General features: G+C 42.0%; 1 protein-coding gene across 1 annotated transcript in view; it reads right to left on the bottom strand.

The window, feature by feature from the left end:
* Positions 1-14,268, bottom strand: part of LOC124805539 (protein goliath) — a 663,220-nt gene that overhangs the window by 469,223 nt on the left and 179,729 nt on the right. The gene's annotated exons all lie outside the window — the stretch shown is intronic.

Genomic DNA, 14,268 nt, shown 5'->3' with positions numbered 1-14,268 from the left:
CTACTGTCTTATCAACGTATGTATACTGCCTCCATATATTTGCTCGACCTTAACGCTCTTGTCTGAATGGCATGGCAGGAACACCCATTCGCTTCAGAGCAAAATCCTTTGTCACACTCCATCGTTAAACTACTTTCCCGAAGTCCTCCTCAGCAGCAGGAATCCAACTCTGGATTAACATCTCGCGTTATATTACAGAAATGAATAACGTCTCCAGCTTCAGGAGACATATCTACTGAATCACCAGTAATGATAACCGTTGTCCCTGCACACCCTCGATACCCTGGTACATCCTCTTTCCAACAAGGTCTTCCTCATTTTCCAGTGTTCGTAGCTGGTGCAGTCTCCTTAAATACCCTTTCTCCAGAACTCACTAATCACAAACATCTATTTGTACACCTATACATTCATTTTGTACCTGCCATCATCATTGTTATTATTGTCATTAATATTATTTGGTACTATTATCACTATTAGCAGCAGCAGCAGCAGCACATGTGCAGCCAGTATTAACTTTCGCAGTTCATAGTATTTACCTATATTGTCACAATAGAGAATTAATTTTAATACTATTTGTCATATTAGAAATGTTATTTCTTGCGTAACTGTTATGTAATAGATACTGTACGTGTGAAACCCTGGTCCGATGTAAGACCTGGTCTGATGGCCCTAATCGTATCAGATTAAGTAAATAAATAATTTTCAATGTTTCACAGAATGACACTGTCAGTGCCGCGTGACACTGTGACACAAAATACTGAGGAAAGCGGATCATCTCTGTCACAATACGGTGTGAGGGGACCCACTTCGGAAGACTCCAGTGTCGACGCAGTTTACGGTACGTCTTGCTGTCTCCCTACTTAGGAGATGTACGGCCCGCTATCCCAAACGGTGGGCAGTCTGATTACCACGTCTGCAGAACGAGGCTACAGAGGACACTCGCTTGTCTGGCTACGTAACGGTGCGCAAAACAGCCCGGCGAACGACTGACTACGCAACTAGTAAACACACGATGAGCCAGTTTTAGAAGTGGCGTCCCACTTCTGTTTTTCACTCCTCAGGTCGGGTATGTTAAGAAGTCGACTCCTGTCCTTTATCTAGATAATTCCTCCGTTAGGCACATTAGCAACTTCCGCGTTCTACGAGGCATCTTCAGAAACTAATTGTACTAGATTTTTGTATGTTTTAGAAAATGTGTATTTGAAAAAGAATTCCAGGATATTGTTGGTACAGTTGTTGACTATTTTTCCACGTAATCGCCATCCCACTCAATGCAATGCATGCGGTGAGCCGTAGCACTAGCTGCTTTACGTCCTCCTCCAACAATTCTCCCACCAGCTCTTTTCCTCCTCTTCAGAACCTGTTTCTGCACCTGCTCATCGTTTGAAAATTTAATTCCACTCATGCGTACCTTCAGGGAAGAGAAAAGATGATCTTAAGGAGCCTTCCCTAGGCAATAAGGGGCTGGTTCAAAACAAGCCAACCAAATGAATCCAAGAGTGAGTTGGTGGCTGTGTGTGAGAACAGGTGTTGTCATGCAACAAGCACGCTGCTCTTCTCAGCATTCTCTTCCTTTTGTTTTCAATGTCCTCTTGAGCTTTTTTTACCGTCTAACAATACATTTGTGCGTTGACGGTCTCCCAGCCGACCGGTGTGACCTAGCGGTTCTGGGCGCTTTAGTCTGAAACCGCGCGACCGCTACGGTCGCAGGTTCGAATCCTGCCTCGGACATGGATGTGTGTGATGTCCTTAGGTTGGTTAGGTTTAAGTGGTTCTAAGTTCTAGGGGGCTGATGACCTCAGGTGTTAAGTTCCATAGTGCTCAGAGCCATTTTAACAGATATCCCAGGGTTTCGGGTTTCTGCGAGGTCTTTCGTATAAGAGAGCTGTGTAGAATTGCGGAAGCTTTGCAGAAATTTCATCCACTGTCAATCGGCGGTCTTCACGGACAGTTTCCTCGATTTTTTGCGTTAATTTGTCAAACTGGACGGTCTTCCACTCCTGTGTCCGTCATGAACATTTGTTCTGCCTCCACTCCCAAGCTCTCTACACCACGTAAACACACTCGTTCTGTTCATAACACCTTCGTCGCAAACCACTTTGATTCGGAAAAAATTGCGGTAGGTTTTATTCTTCCTGCAAGTACGAAGCGAATTACAGCTCGTGGTTGGCACTTGACGGGATTTCTTACCGACATATTTCCTGCAAATGGACACTAAACGTTGAGTTTATGCACTATCGTGTTCCTGCGTTGCTCTTTATGGTCTGGGATCCTCCCCTACCACTCAGTGTTACCAACCCTTTCAGAAGGAAAGGTGTATACCGGAGGAAACACTTCACGTACCATACTTTCTATCTAAAGAATTTTAATATAAAATAATGGTGCAATATCTTGTCAGGAAGTTCAAAGGCAAGCCTTGAACTGACCACGCTTTGAAACAGCTCTATAATTACAAAACATTTCACGCATATGAGCTTGCATTTTCATCTTAAATGTCAAATCCAAGGCGGAAAAAATAATTGTCTACGCAGTAATTTACTGCGAAAAAGAAAATATGTCACAAACGAAGACATGACTTGCGTAAGGAAGAAAGAGGATGCAGGTTACTTCAGTCAAGAATAGTTGCTTTACGTCAAACTACAAAGATTTAAGGAATAAAGGGGCTGACTTCGTTATATTGCAATCATCAACCGTCTGTCGCTATTGTGTCTTCACTGGTGATTACTTACAGTACGGTGACATACTTTCGCCGTGCATACTGACCTGAAACAGAAAAGTGTCGTATAAATTTCAAAGTCCAGTACTATCTTAGGATATGCAAATTTATCAAATATACAAGGTGTTCATGTATTTATGTAGCTGTCTATCATAACAGTTACAGCCACCATTGTTTTCTCGTGCAGTTAAGGTAGAAATCGTATTATTTGAATTATTTTCACTCAAATTGTGACGTGTACATGTTGTACTATGTACGACGTGTTAAATTTCATTTCATATTGAGCAGTGAAAAAAAAATGATCTGAAAACATAGAAACCAATAATCATAATAAAGTACATATGCGATCAATGAATGAAAATGATTTTAATAATAGTGCCACTGTGACTTCGTGTTCTCAATGTGACATTAGGTCCGTCTTTGACAACACGAGGAAAATGATTTACAAAGTGAGAATACATCGATAGAAAAATTCTCGAATTCTTTACCGACACAGCCCCTGCTCTGGAACATAGTGCGTCTACCAACTACAACACGCTGTAACTTCTTAATAACGACTTTGCATTGTATATTACAGTCTTTTACACACTTGAATCGTCGAAATGTTATTAATTTACTTTTAATTGTAACAAATCCAACAAGCACGACAGATTTTTCATGAATCTCCAATGTGCCGTGCCTTAAAACCGCGAGTTATAATGCAATAATATGTAAATATGAAAATACTTTCACCACCACCAAGACGTTTCTCATCGTTTTAACACAAAAAATCATATCAATGACGATTCGTTCTCCAGACATTTCTGCTCGTGACGTAGGAAATGTTCCCGCTTCCTATTGGTTCTACTTTACGTGACACGTCGCCGAAATACTACAGAACTTCATTTGTGTTTCACGTGACGAAACGGCTCCTCAACGTAAAACAGCAGGTAATGACGTCACAAAACTCGTAGGGCGCAACGTCAAAGTCAGCTAGCTCAACCCGTATGCCCACAGCCTTAGGCCTGACCTCTCGAGTATTGTGAACACCAGCGGACAAGGGTTCGATCTTGCCATAATCCTACTAAATAGGTTGCAGTCGGGGCCTACTGTGCTGTCATGGGCTAGCGAATTTCCCGTGATGACAGGTGCTTTCCAGTTCGTGCTGGTAATAAACTCTCGAAAAGGCGTGGCAGTCAGCAGGCATGCTACTGGTGGGGGGAGGAAAAGGAGAATGACAACACCTGCATTCTCCTCTCGAGGTTGACTGGCTGAAAGGGATGGATGTCAAAAACAATTTCGTGCAACAGAGTTGTAGCTCGCCAAAATGACAATGCTTTCCTGTGCGGGCGTAGAATTCAGCTTGATCTGGCGATTTTCTACGGAGCGTACATGCGTTCACCAGAAGGAAGCCGCGTAGCAGGACATGGAACCTTTAATGAAAGAGGCGGAGTTGGCAAGAATCGAAGGCAACAAATTTGATTTGTTCGAGAGGAAACTGTACACACGGCGGTTCTCAGTGGTTTTTTCTTCCTTTTTAACTCCGAGCTGTTGAGATGTTTTGTTTGTACAGGGTATTATCGGTATGAGTTTTCAGAAAGCTGTTGGAAGCTGTGTACGGCTGTTTGCGGTGTTCGTTGTCCAGTCTAGTGCTCGGATACCAGTCTTTTGAAAAGTAGCTGGTTTGCTACAGAGTGTGTTTACTGGTATAGGAGTACCGACAATTTTAACCCCGTCTCGCGGGTCAAAGCTAGGCTGGCGACTCTTATGCAGACTGATTAAATACTTCAAGTGTACCGATGATTAGTCTGGGTGCGTCAATAAACGTACTCAACTACATCTGCGTAGTAATATGCCGCGTAATTTGTCTCTCGCGTCACAAGTATGTGGATTCTGGGTGCGACTGCGCTTGGGACTTCGCGCTACCCTCTGAAAGCTTCGAGGAGGAGACAGGAAGATCGTTTTCAGTGTAACCATGAGTTACCACACTTCGTTAAAAGAAAAACAGATAAGGAAAGTAGGAGTTTGGAAAGTAGGAGACGAGGTACTGGCGGAAGTAAAGCTGTGAGGACGGGGCGTGAGTCGTGCTAGGGTACCTCAGATGGAAGAGCACTTGCCCGCGAAAGCAAAGGTTCCGAGTTCGAGTGTCGGTCCGGCACACAGTTTTAATCTGCCAGGAAGTTTCAAAAACTGATGAGTTTTACAGAAAAAGTTCAGACCTAAATGCAAAAAAATAAATATATATATATATATATATATATATATATATATATATATAATTTGTAGTTTTCCTATTTGCTTTTTATTTCAATGTGGTAACTCTCTATTACTTGTACTTCGCAATACTATATAATGATATTACACATATTATTATTACATCGCAATTTAATTAATACATAGTAACAGTTTTGCGACTAATATAGCGAAGTTCCACAGCACACAAGCGCCGCTCACGGGGTCTGGGGGACACACATATGTATGGGGAATTACTAACATAGCTTATGGATGTTGGCAAAGCTACCAGCAACGCGTAACTATGGGGTTGTAGGTTGTATCAGAAGCTTTAAATCGGCTCTGAATGACGCACTAGCGTTATGGCTATATTTTATCACTGCCGATACTAACCGTTCAGTTGAGCGTAAAAAACATTCGCGCTCTAGACTGAACATTGTAAAAAGAGACAAAAATGATCTCTGTGTCTCAATCTGTATTTTTGGAATATAATTATATATCCACTGTATTGTGGACTGGCAAGACAGCCAATCCACTGTGACGGGTAGCCGAAAGGCACGCGTTTAAGCTCACGCAGGCTGGCGTGAGGTCTGGAACAGTTAAAGGAGGTGAGACTAGTAAAAAAAGGTACGTGGCTTCTGGAATACTTAACTTTAATCCATAATTGGTGAACATCGGTCTGACGGTACATGCATCACAAGATAAATAGCAAATGATAATGGCGCCTTGCTAGGTCGTAGCAAATGACGTAGCTGAAGGCTATGATAACTATCGTCTCGGCAAATGAGAGCGTAATTTTGTCAGTGAACCATCGCTAGCAAAGTCGGCTGTACAACTGGGGCGAGTGCTAGGAAGTCTCTCTAGACCTGCCGTGTGGCGGCGCTCGGTCTGCAATCACTGATAGTGGCGACACGCGGGTCCGACGTATACTAACGGACCGCGGCCGATTTAAAGGCTACCACCTAGCAAGTGTGGTGTCTGGCGGTGACACCACACACTGTCCGGCATTAATAGGACGGTAAAAACAGTAAGTAACGAAATTTTCCGTACTTTGTGTATACAGCAACAGTGGCTGTAAGCCGGCTGTGCACGTAGTCGAAGTGAGCATGGATGACATACGTCATTCCAGCCCCCTTGAACTCTATGACAGAGAACATCAATCTTTACACGCTTGTGAGTACCGTCATGTCAGTTTCTCGGCGACCCTCGACCAGAAGTTTCCAGTGGGTGAGAGATCTGGAGAACGTGCTGACCAGGGCAAAGGTCGACTACCATCTGTATCGAGGTGCGCTGTAACAGAACGGGCAACAGGCGGTCTCACGGTACCTTGTTGAAAAATAACATCATGGGGCAAAGTCACCATTCTCGGTACGTCAGAGATGTAGCGCCTGCTGCCCACATTGCAGGGTATGTGAGCCGACCGTGTTGTGTATCCAATGGCACGCCATAGCAACATTCCAGATACTTGGACCACACGTCAGTGACGAATACGATCTCCTCGGAGCTTCCACATATGGATTTGCATATTGTGATGCTATACGCAGAAGCCGGTTTCGTCTGAAAAGACGATATGGTGTGAAGCCATTCTTTTACGGCCATAAGCCATGATTTTAAATAATGTCTTATATATATATATATATTTGTGTAACTGTCATTTATTTCAGAATAACCACTTTAGAAGAATAAGTAGTGCACTAAGAACTTCTAGGCGTAAGAAGTTATAGTTACGTCAACTTCTGTTCTGTAAAAGTCTATAAATAGTCGAGACAATAGTGTCTCGCTCCCCTTTTCTCATTTTGTTTCAGTTCATCTTGTCTGTATTCCGTTAGTTCGTGTGAGCGTTTACTTGTGAAAATATACAGAGTGAAAGTATTCAAAACTTTAATTTCAGAAGTACTTCCACCTTCTGTGGAAGTAATTAATTATCTTTGTGGGAGAATAAAGTTTTTTATTATCAGGAACTTAAGTTAATCTAGGGAATGAGAGTGTTTGATCGGACAGGAATTAACTCAAAGCTGGAACTTTGAAAACTTTCATTGTTTTCAATCGCTACATTAAGCAGCGCAGTGATCGTGATTTTTTCATCAAATAGAACGAAAATTAACGTAGGCATAGGATCTTTGATTGCCAGCATTAATGAGTAGCATTCATCTCACGCTACGTGAGGAGAGCCCTACGTCATAGTGACGTAACGCTACGTCATCGTGACGTAAATAAACCTAAATCGTCTTCATGACTACGTATATCGTTCTTTGCAGTTGTTCCACAGAGGTTGCACGGTAGCGTGAAAGCTAAATGTAAATACATGTGTAGAAACAAGTTACAGTAGTTGTGTACTATGTTCAGCCCAGCTGAATTAGTTATTAACCTGGGGTCCCAACAATTTTGGATGTTATTGTGTGTTTCTTAAGCATAATGAATGGCTGAACGAAGGAACCATAACAAAAGAAAAAAATAAACGCTCGCAGTCATTTTTTAAAATCCGATGCATCGTCCATAAAACATGTGGACAGAAACGTGAAATAATTAATTATTAAGCTGTAATCAAAAGAATTTGGGATGTTATTGGGTATTTCATGAACATAGTGAAAGTCAAAACAAGCTTGTAATCATTTTTAAAAAATCCCATGAATCGTCCATAAATCATGTGGACAGAAACGTGAAATAATTAATTATTAATCTCTAATCCCAAGAATGTGAGATGTTATTGTGTGTTTCATGAACATAACGAATATCTGAACGAAGAAACCATAACCACAACGAAAGTCACAGAAAGAGTGTAGTCATTTTTTTAAAAAATCTGATTGTGTATAAATCATGTGGACAGAAACGTGAAAGGGGGAGAAATTAAAGTGTTTCATGTTTTTATAAAAGCCAATGGATTGTGCATAATGCTTCTGGGCAGAAACGTTAAACTGAGAAATTAAAGTGGATTCCAAAGATAATTCCGAATGCTGCTGGAATTTTAATTTTGCTTTCATGTTGCAGATCAACTCATAAAATTTTGCTCTTCAGAAATAAATTATTTCTGATGATTATAATGTATAATATAACCTGTTTATAAATGTGAAAAAACAATGATAATTCGTCTATAGTTGTTACATTTTAATATTTAAGCAGTATCAACTATAAAAAAGTCAGTTTCCTAGTAGTTTCCAAATGATGTTGAACACTGACTGTCACAATGGGTGAGCTACTTGACAAAATAACCTCAACAGCCCACAGTTTTTAGCAGCACTAAGTGATGTTTCATATGCGGTGGTGGATTACTATGTTTGTTTACTCTGTCAGTAGACATGGTATAAATTGGCGCGATTACTATATCTATTTCCATATCGCCTAAGAGTCATACAAAAAGTAGCTGAAAATGGCAACAGCGCTCACTGTTTTCAGTTGCTTAAAATGCTGGTAAACGTGACCTGCATGTCATTGCTTTTTCACAGTATACGACGTGTGAAGAAAAATAATGACGTGTTATAACAGGTCAGTACATTATAATAATCAGAAATAATTTATTTCTCAAGAGCAAAAGTTTCTGTGTGATCTACAGCATGAAGGCAAAATTAAAATTCCAGCGACATTCGGAATTGTCTTTGGAAGCACATTAATTTCTCAATTTAACGTTTCTGCCCATAAGAATTATGTACAATCAATTGGCTTTTATCAAAATACGAAACACTCTAATTTCTCTCTATTTCACGTTTCTATCCACATGATTTATGCACAATTAATCGGATTTTTTTTTTAAATGACCAGACGCTATTTTTGACTTTCGTTATTGTTATGATTCCTTCGCTCAGACATTCATTATGTCAAGAAAAACACAATAACATCCAAAGTTGTTGAGATTCCAGATAATAACTAATTCAACTGGGATGAGCATACCACACAACTGTTGTCACTTCGTTAGTATACGTCTATTTACAGTTAGCTTTCACGTTATCGGTGCAGCCTCTGTGGTACAACAGCAAAGATCGATACACGTACTCATGTAGTCGATTTAGGTTATTTTCGTGAGGACGACGTGACTATGACGTAGGGTTCTCCTCACCTAGCGTGAGATGAATGCTACCCAGCATGCATGAATGAACATTGACTTTAAAATAACTCGCAAAAATGATTTTTGATGTGAATTTCTCTTACTTGCAAGAGTGAACAATTAATATGGACAGTACTTGTTTAAAGATTATCGTCTTTATTCATTGATTAATCCATCAAAGTTAAAGAAAGATACTACGAAATATTCAGTTCCAAGACGAACCCTGTTTCACGACAAACTTTAAAGACAGTAAATTATTCCATCTTCTCACAAAGAAAATTAATAATTACCACACCCTTAGATCAGAAAGAAACCAATATCAACGATGACACGATGAATAACCACTACCAATTGGTCAATAAATATCAAGATTATGAGAACCGGGCCGGCCGTTGTGGCCGTGCGGTTCTAGGCGCTTCACTCTGGAACCGCGTGACCGCTACGGTCGCAGGTTCGAATCCTGCCTCGGGCATGGATGTGTGTGCTGTCCTTAGGTTAGTTAGGTTTAAGTAGTTCTAAGTTCTAGGGGACTGATGACCTCAGATGTTAAGTCCCATAGCGCTCAGAGCCATTTGAGAACCGGCACAGGTGCCGCTACCATGTCCAGTTCTGCCGTTGGGCCCACAACTGTCATCTATCTACTGCCAAGTCAAGGAAAGCCACATGAATAGTCGCCATGCTGACAATCCCATTTCCAGACTCCAGATCGTGACGTTGTCGTACGATCCTGCACGACCGAGCGAACGATATCCATGTCTTGCTCATGTTTAGAACCACAGCCGACTGATACTATTATCAATGTTTAATGAAAACCCCCACACCTGTATTATTACAAATTCATTGTGTCACGGCCAGTTCAATTCTTAAAACTCAGCAACCTGATTATGTTTTAAGAACGAAACCGATCATGACGTAATAAACATGTCATAATAAAGCTGTGGTGGTTTTCATTTATCATTAATACGTATGTCCTCTCGGGCGCTCGTCGAGCGGGGCCGCTGAGAACCTCAATGGCACTGAGTACCGCTCTACTGAACCTATCTATTCAATTTTCGGAGAACAGTTGTGGGACCCCGAACAGGAATATCGCTGAATGATATACTGCAGCCTCGATATTCTTCTTCCTTGCCCTACCCCTTGCCTCTACGGGGTCAGCATTGTTATGTGGGTTGAAGTAATGACGCCGCCACTCCTAGTGGAACGTGTGCCCTATCCGCCTGCTTCTAGAGTGAATCACATGTTCAAGTGTGAGAACGTTTTCTAAGTGTTTGGGTAGCGTGTACCTGAGGCGAGACGAGGGTACCATCGCGGTATTCACATATTGAATGTGGAAAACCGCCTAAAAACCATATTCAGGCTGGCCGGCACACCGGCCTTCCTTTGTTAATACGATGGGCCCATTTGATCCGGACCGGACCGCCTCCCCAGATCCCGGAAGCTGCCATTGAGAGGGTCCGTAGGCCACAATCCTGCCACTGTCAATTCCAAAACGACCTGACACACATTTCTTCTCCTTGCAAGTGGAGTCCACGACGGATTTACTTCATACTTTGCACACTTTTAGTAGTCCATTAGGACAACAATGTTTAAGTAGGAAGGCGTACTACTTAGGTGATTTACAGAAAAATCGCAATAAGTCTTACGCATCATTGATATATTGGCGTGTTGCGACACTGAGCACGAGATGGCGGCTGTCGTGTGGTTGGTCCGTAATCGATGGGTCGTTGGATCCAGTCCCGCTCATGCTTTTTTTTTTTTTTTGTAAATTCATATACTTTTCAACACCAGTTACATTTCCGTACGTATTACATTTGAAAAGCAAGATGATGGAAAACATGTGCGATTGTATGAACGTTTATTCAATTTCCAGCGTTTTGGTTGTTTGCTAATCTTTATTATTACACCAAATATTACATTTGTAACTATAGCCAAGCAAACGACCAAACGCATGAAGTTTTCCTGAAAATGTAAGCCTTTTACGCTTCGATCTGCACACACAGGTCTCAAGGACGATGGTCAGACTTGGAAATCCCAAGTCAATCATCGATGTATAAAGGTGTAAATACCTTTATTCAATAATGCAGTGAGTTACAATGTAGCTGAATATGAGGTTACCGCACCATTAATTGCCGGATATGCTTCCAGCGTCACTAATTGCAGGATGATATTTTTCGTACAGACATGGAAAACATTAAGTGAGGCGGCATCTACTACGTCCAATGAATGCTGTTTTTCCCTCAAGCACAAACAACATTCAGAGTTTTTACGGGAAAACAAAGCGCTTTAACAGTTTGAAAAACTTCTCTTTCTTCCGACAACTTGGATTGAAACCACGCGTAACGGAACACTGTCGTCAATATCGCAGTCGAAAATTAGAGATGTACGACTGAATATATTTTAACAGCATCTTGACGAGCAGAAATTTCTCGTTCATTGTCAATTACAATAAGTGTGAAGGCGCTATTTAAAGTTTTTAACTTTAATTAGTAAATAGCGAAATAGCACTAGAAATTTAATAAATGTTCATGCAATGCACCTGTCATTTCATCATATTACCTTTCAGGTATAATATATATGAAATAATAGACTAGTACTGAAAAAAATATAAATTTTAAAGAAAAGAACATGAGCGAGGTTCGATCCAGCAATCCACCGATTGCTGATCTTCAAGGCAAACCACATGACTGCCGCTAGCTCGTTCTCAGGGTTGCAACGCACCGGTTGGTCATTGGCGTATGAAACTTCTCTTGCAATTTTCTCGAAATTGCCAAAGTAGTACGCCTTATTACTTGCAAATGATGTTCTACTAAAGGATTATTAAATGTGTACAAAGTTTGAAGTAAATTCGGGATCCGAAGGTCGTGACCTGCCCTTGTTAGACCAAGCACAACATGCTTTACTCAGCAAGTACCAACATTCAGATCTGATTTCTGAAGGAGAAACCTGAGGTTGAATGAAAAGGGACTTTATAACTATGGAATGACACAGAAATTTATTGAGATAACTTGCAGAATCGGTAGATGTGCCAGTTTGTAGCAAACCACCTCAAATCTCGCATGAAAGTGTAAAGTGTCATTTTAGTTCAATGTGATACCATTTGCGATGCGGCAAACATCCCGCCGGTAATCGATTTCTCCCCACACTCGTGGCAGCAAATTGGGCGTAACTTGTGCAACGGCAGCGTAGATTCCAATTTCTCAGGTCGACTGAAGTGTTTGGTAGGGGAGGAACATTCTCAGGTCTTTAATCAAGACCGAGAGAAAGAAATCCAGTGGTCTGAAGTCTGGGGAGCGAGATACAGCCAATCCTTCAACCTGGAAAGCGATTAACGAGGAAACCTCCAACTTCCGTGCGGAAAAGATGTGATGCACCGTCTTGCTGGTAGTAAGCCATCCCATCTCGGTCATCTTCATCGATCTGTGCAATTATACCCAATGACAGCTTTCTGTGTGGTAAGGGCACAAAACACATTAACTTTTTGGGGGGGGGGGGTCATGAACGTGTATCTGGGTCACAACAAAGGTCTTGCGCCAATAATAAATTTAGGCCTGCTTGGAGGTTCTTAGCGTATTCGGTGCGAAATGTACGCCGAACAGTTGTTGCAGAGTTCGTTGTATGAAACCAAAACACACAGTGGACAGGCTTCGCACCGGTGGAGGTAGCCATTTCTAACTGCACAAGGCTGGCGCTCCTGGTGGCGGAATGGGGTTCTGATGCACTAAGTGAATCAAATTTGGGGTTGCTAACTATAAAATGACACATCTACTGTTTTTGTAAGTTATCTGAATAAATTTCTGTATCATTCAAAAGCTGTGAAGTCCGTTTTGGCTCACTCTGTATAGCCAATTTGACATTTGTTGCGTGCCGCTAACAAGGGAAACTCCCAATCGCACACACTCCCCCTCCCCAGATTTTGTGGTCAAATGGGGCAGTGGATGGCCCGTCAAGAAATGAGCACAGAACAAGCATGATACAGGAAGAATGTGTACGGAACTGTAAAGAAATAAGCAAAATAGACACAATGAACGGTCCAAGATTAAGATGTGCAACACCGAGTGAATCACAAGAACCACGGTGTCGTGGTTGTGTGGTCACGGTGTTGGCCTGGAAAGCGGAAGACCCGCGTTCAAATCTCCCTCGTGCCCCACTTTTCTCATAAAATTATGTACGTTCCGTCCGGTCATTGACGTGTCTATCCTCCTCCTGTAGGCTTGCAAGTGAATGTGATGAATAGTGAGAGCAGGCGAAATGCCGCGTACACCTCTCACAAAACTGAAAAATATAAATATATTATAGGGGTGTGAATTATGTCACAACAAAGCAATCCAAGAGACAAAACTTCCAAAACGGAGGGTAAGAGTCATAACGTGTGGTACTTGTGTAGTACAAATAGGAGGTACGTACGTCTGGAGGTTCCTTCTGCACAACTCGCTATTACAAACGGATGTTAGATCACTACACAGGTACAAATCCGAATACAACGAACAGACACGTCAGTGACCAGACTCACAGTTCATAATGTTGTAAAAGAAAGGGGGGGGGGTAGTACGAGGGAGATTTGAACGCCGGCCGAGGTGGCCGAGCAGTTCTAGGCGCTACAGTCTGGAACCACGCGACCGCTACGTCGCAGGTTCGAATCCTGCCTCGGGCATGGATGTGTGTGATGTCCTTAGGTTAGTTAGGTTTAATTAGTTCCTAGTTCTAGGGGACTGATGACCACAGAAGTTAAGTTTTAATCTGCCAGGAAGTTTCATATCAGCGCCACACTCCGCTGTAGAGTGAAAATTTCATTCTAGAAACATCCTCCAGGCTGTGACTAAGCCATGTCTCCGCAATATCCTTTCTTCCAGGAGTGCTAGTTCTGCAAGTTTCGCAGGAGAGCTTCGGTGAAGTTTGGAAGGTAGGAGACGAGGTACTGACGGAATTAAAGCTGTGAGGACGGGGCGTGAGTCATGCTTGGGTAGCTTAGTCGGTAGAGCACTTGCCCGCGAAAGGCAAAGGTCCCGAGTTCGAGTCTCGGTCCGGCACACAGTTTTAATCTGCCAGGAAGTTTCATTTCAGCGCACAGTCCGCTGTAGAGTGAAAATTTCATTCTAGAAGTCCCATAGTGCTCAGAGCCATTTTTTTTAGATTTGAGCACAGATCTTTCCCTTCGCAGTTTAACACCGTGACCACATAAAGACGTCGACGTCGCTAAGCCAATTCGCTCGATGTTGCATATTTTAAGATTCGACCATTCACTGTATCTATTTTGCTTCTTTTTCACACTGTAGTACACCTTCTTCCTGTTTTCTTGCTTGAT

Source organism: Schistocerca piceifrons, chromosome 7 (genome assembly GCF_021461385.2).
Source record: "Schistocerca piceifrons isolate TAMUIC-IGC-003096 chromosome 7, iqSchPice1.1, whole genome shotgun sequence".
In the NCBI taxonomy this organism is placed as follows: domain Eukaryota; kingdom Metazoa; phylum Arthropoda; class Insecta; order Orthoptera; family Acrididae; genus Schistocerca; species Schistocerca piceifrons.
Note: the sequence above shows the minus strand (reverse complement) of the source record. Positions and strands in the feature narration are given on the sequence as shown.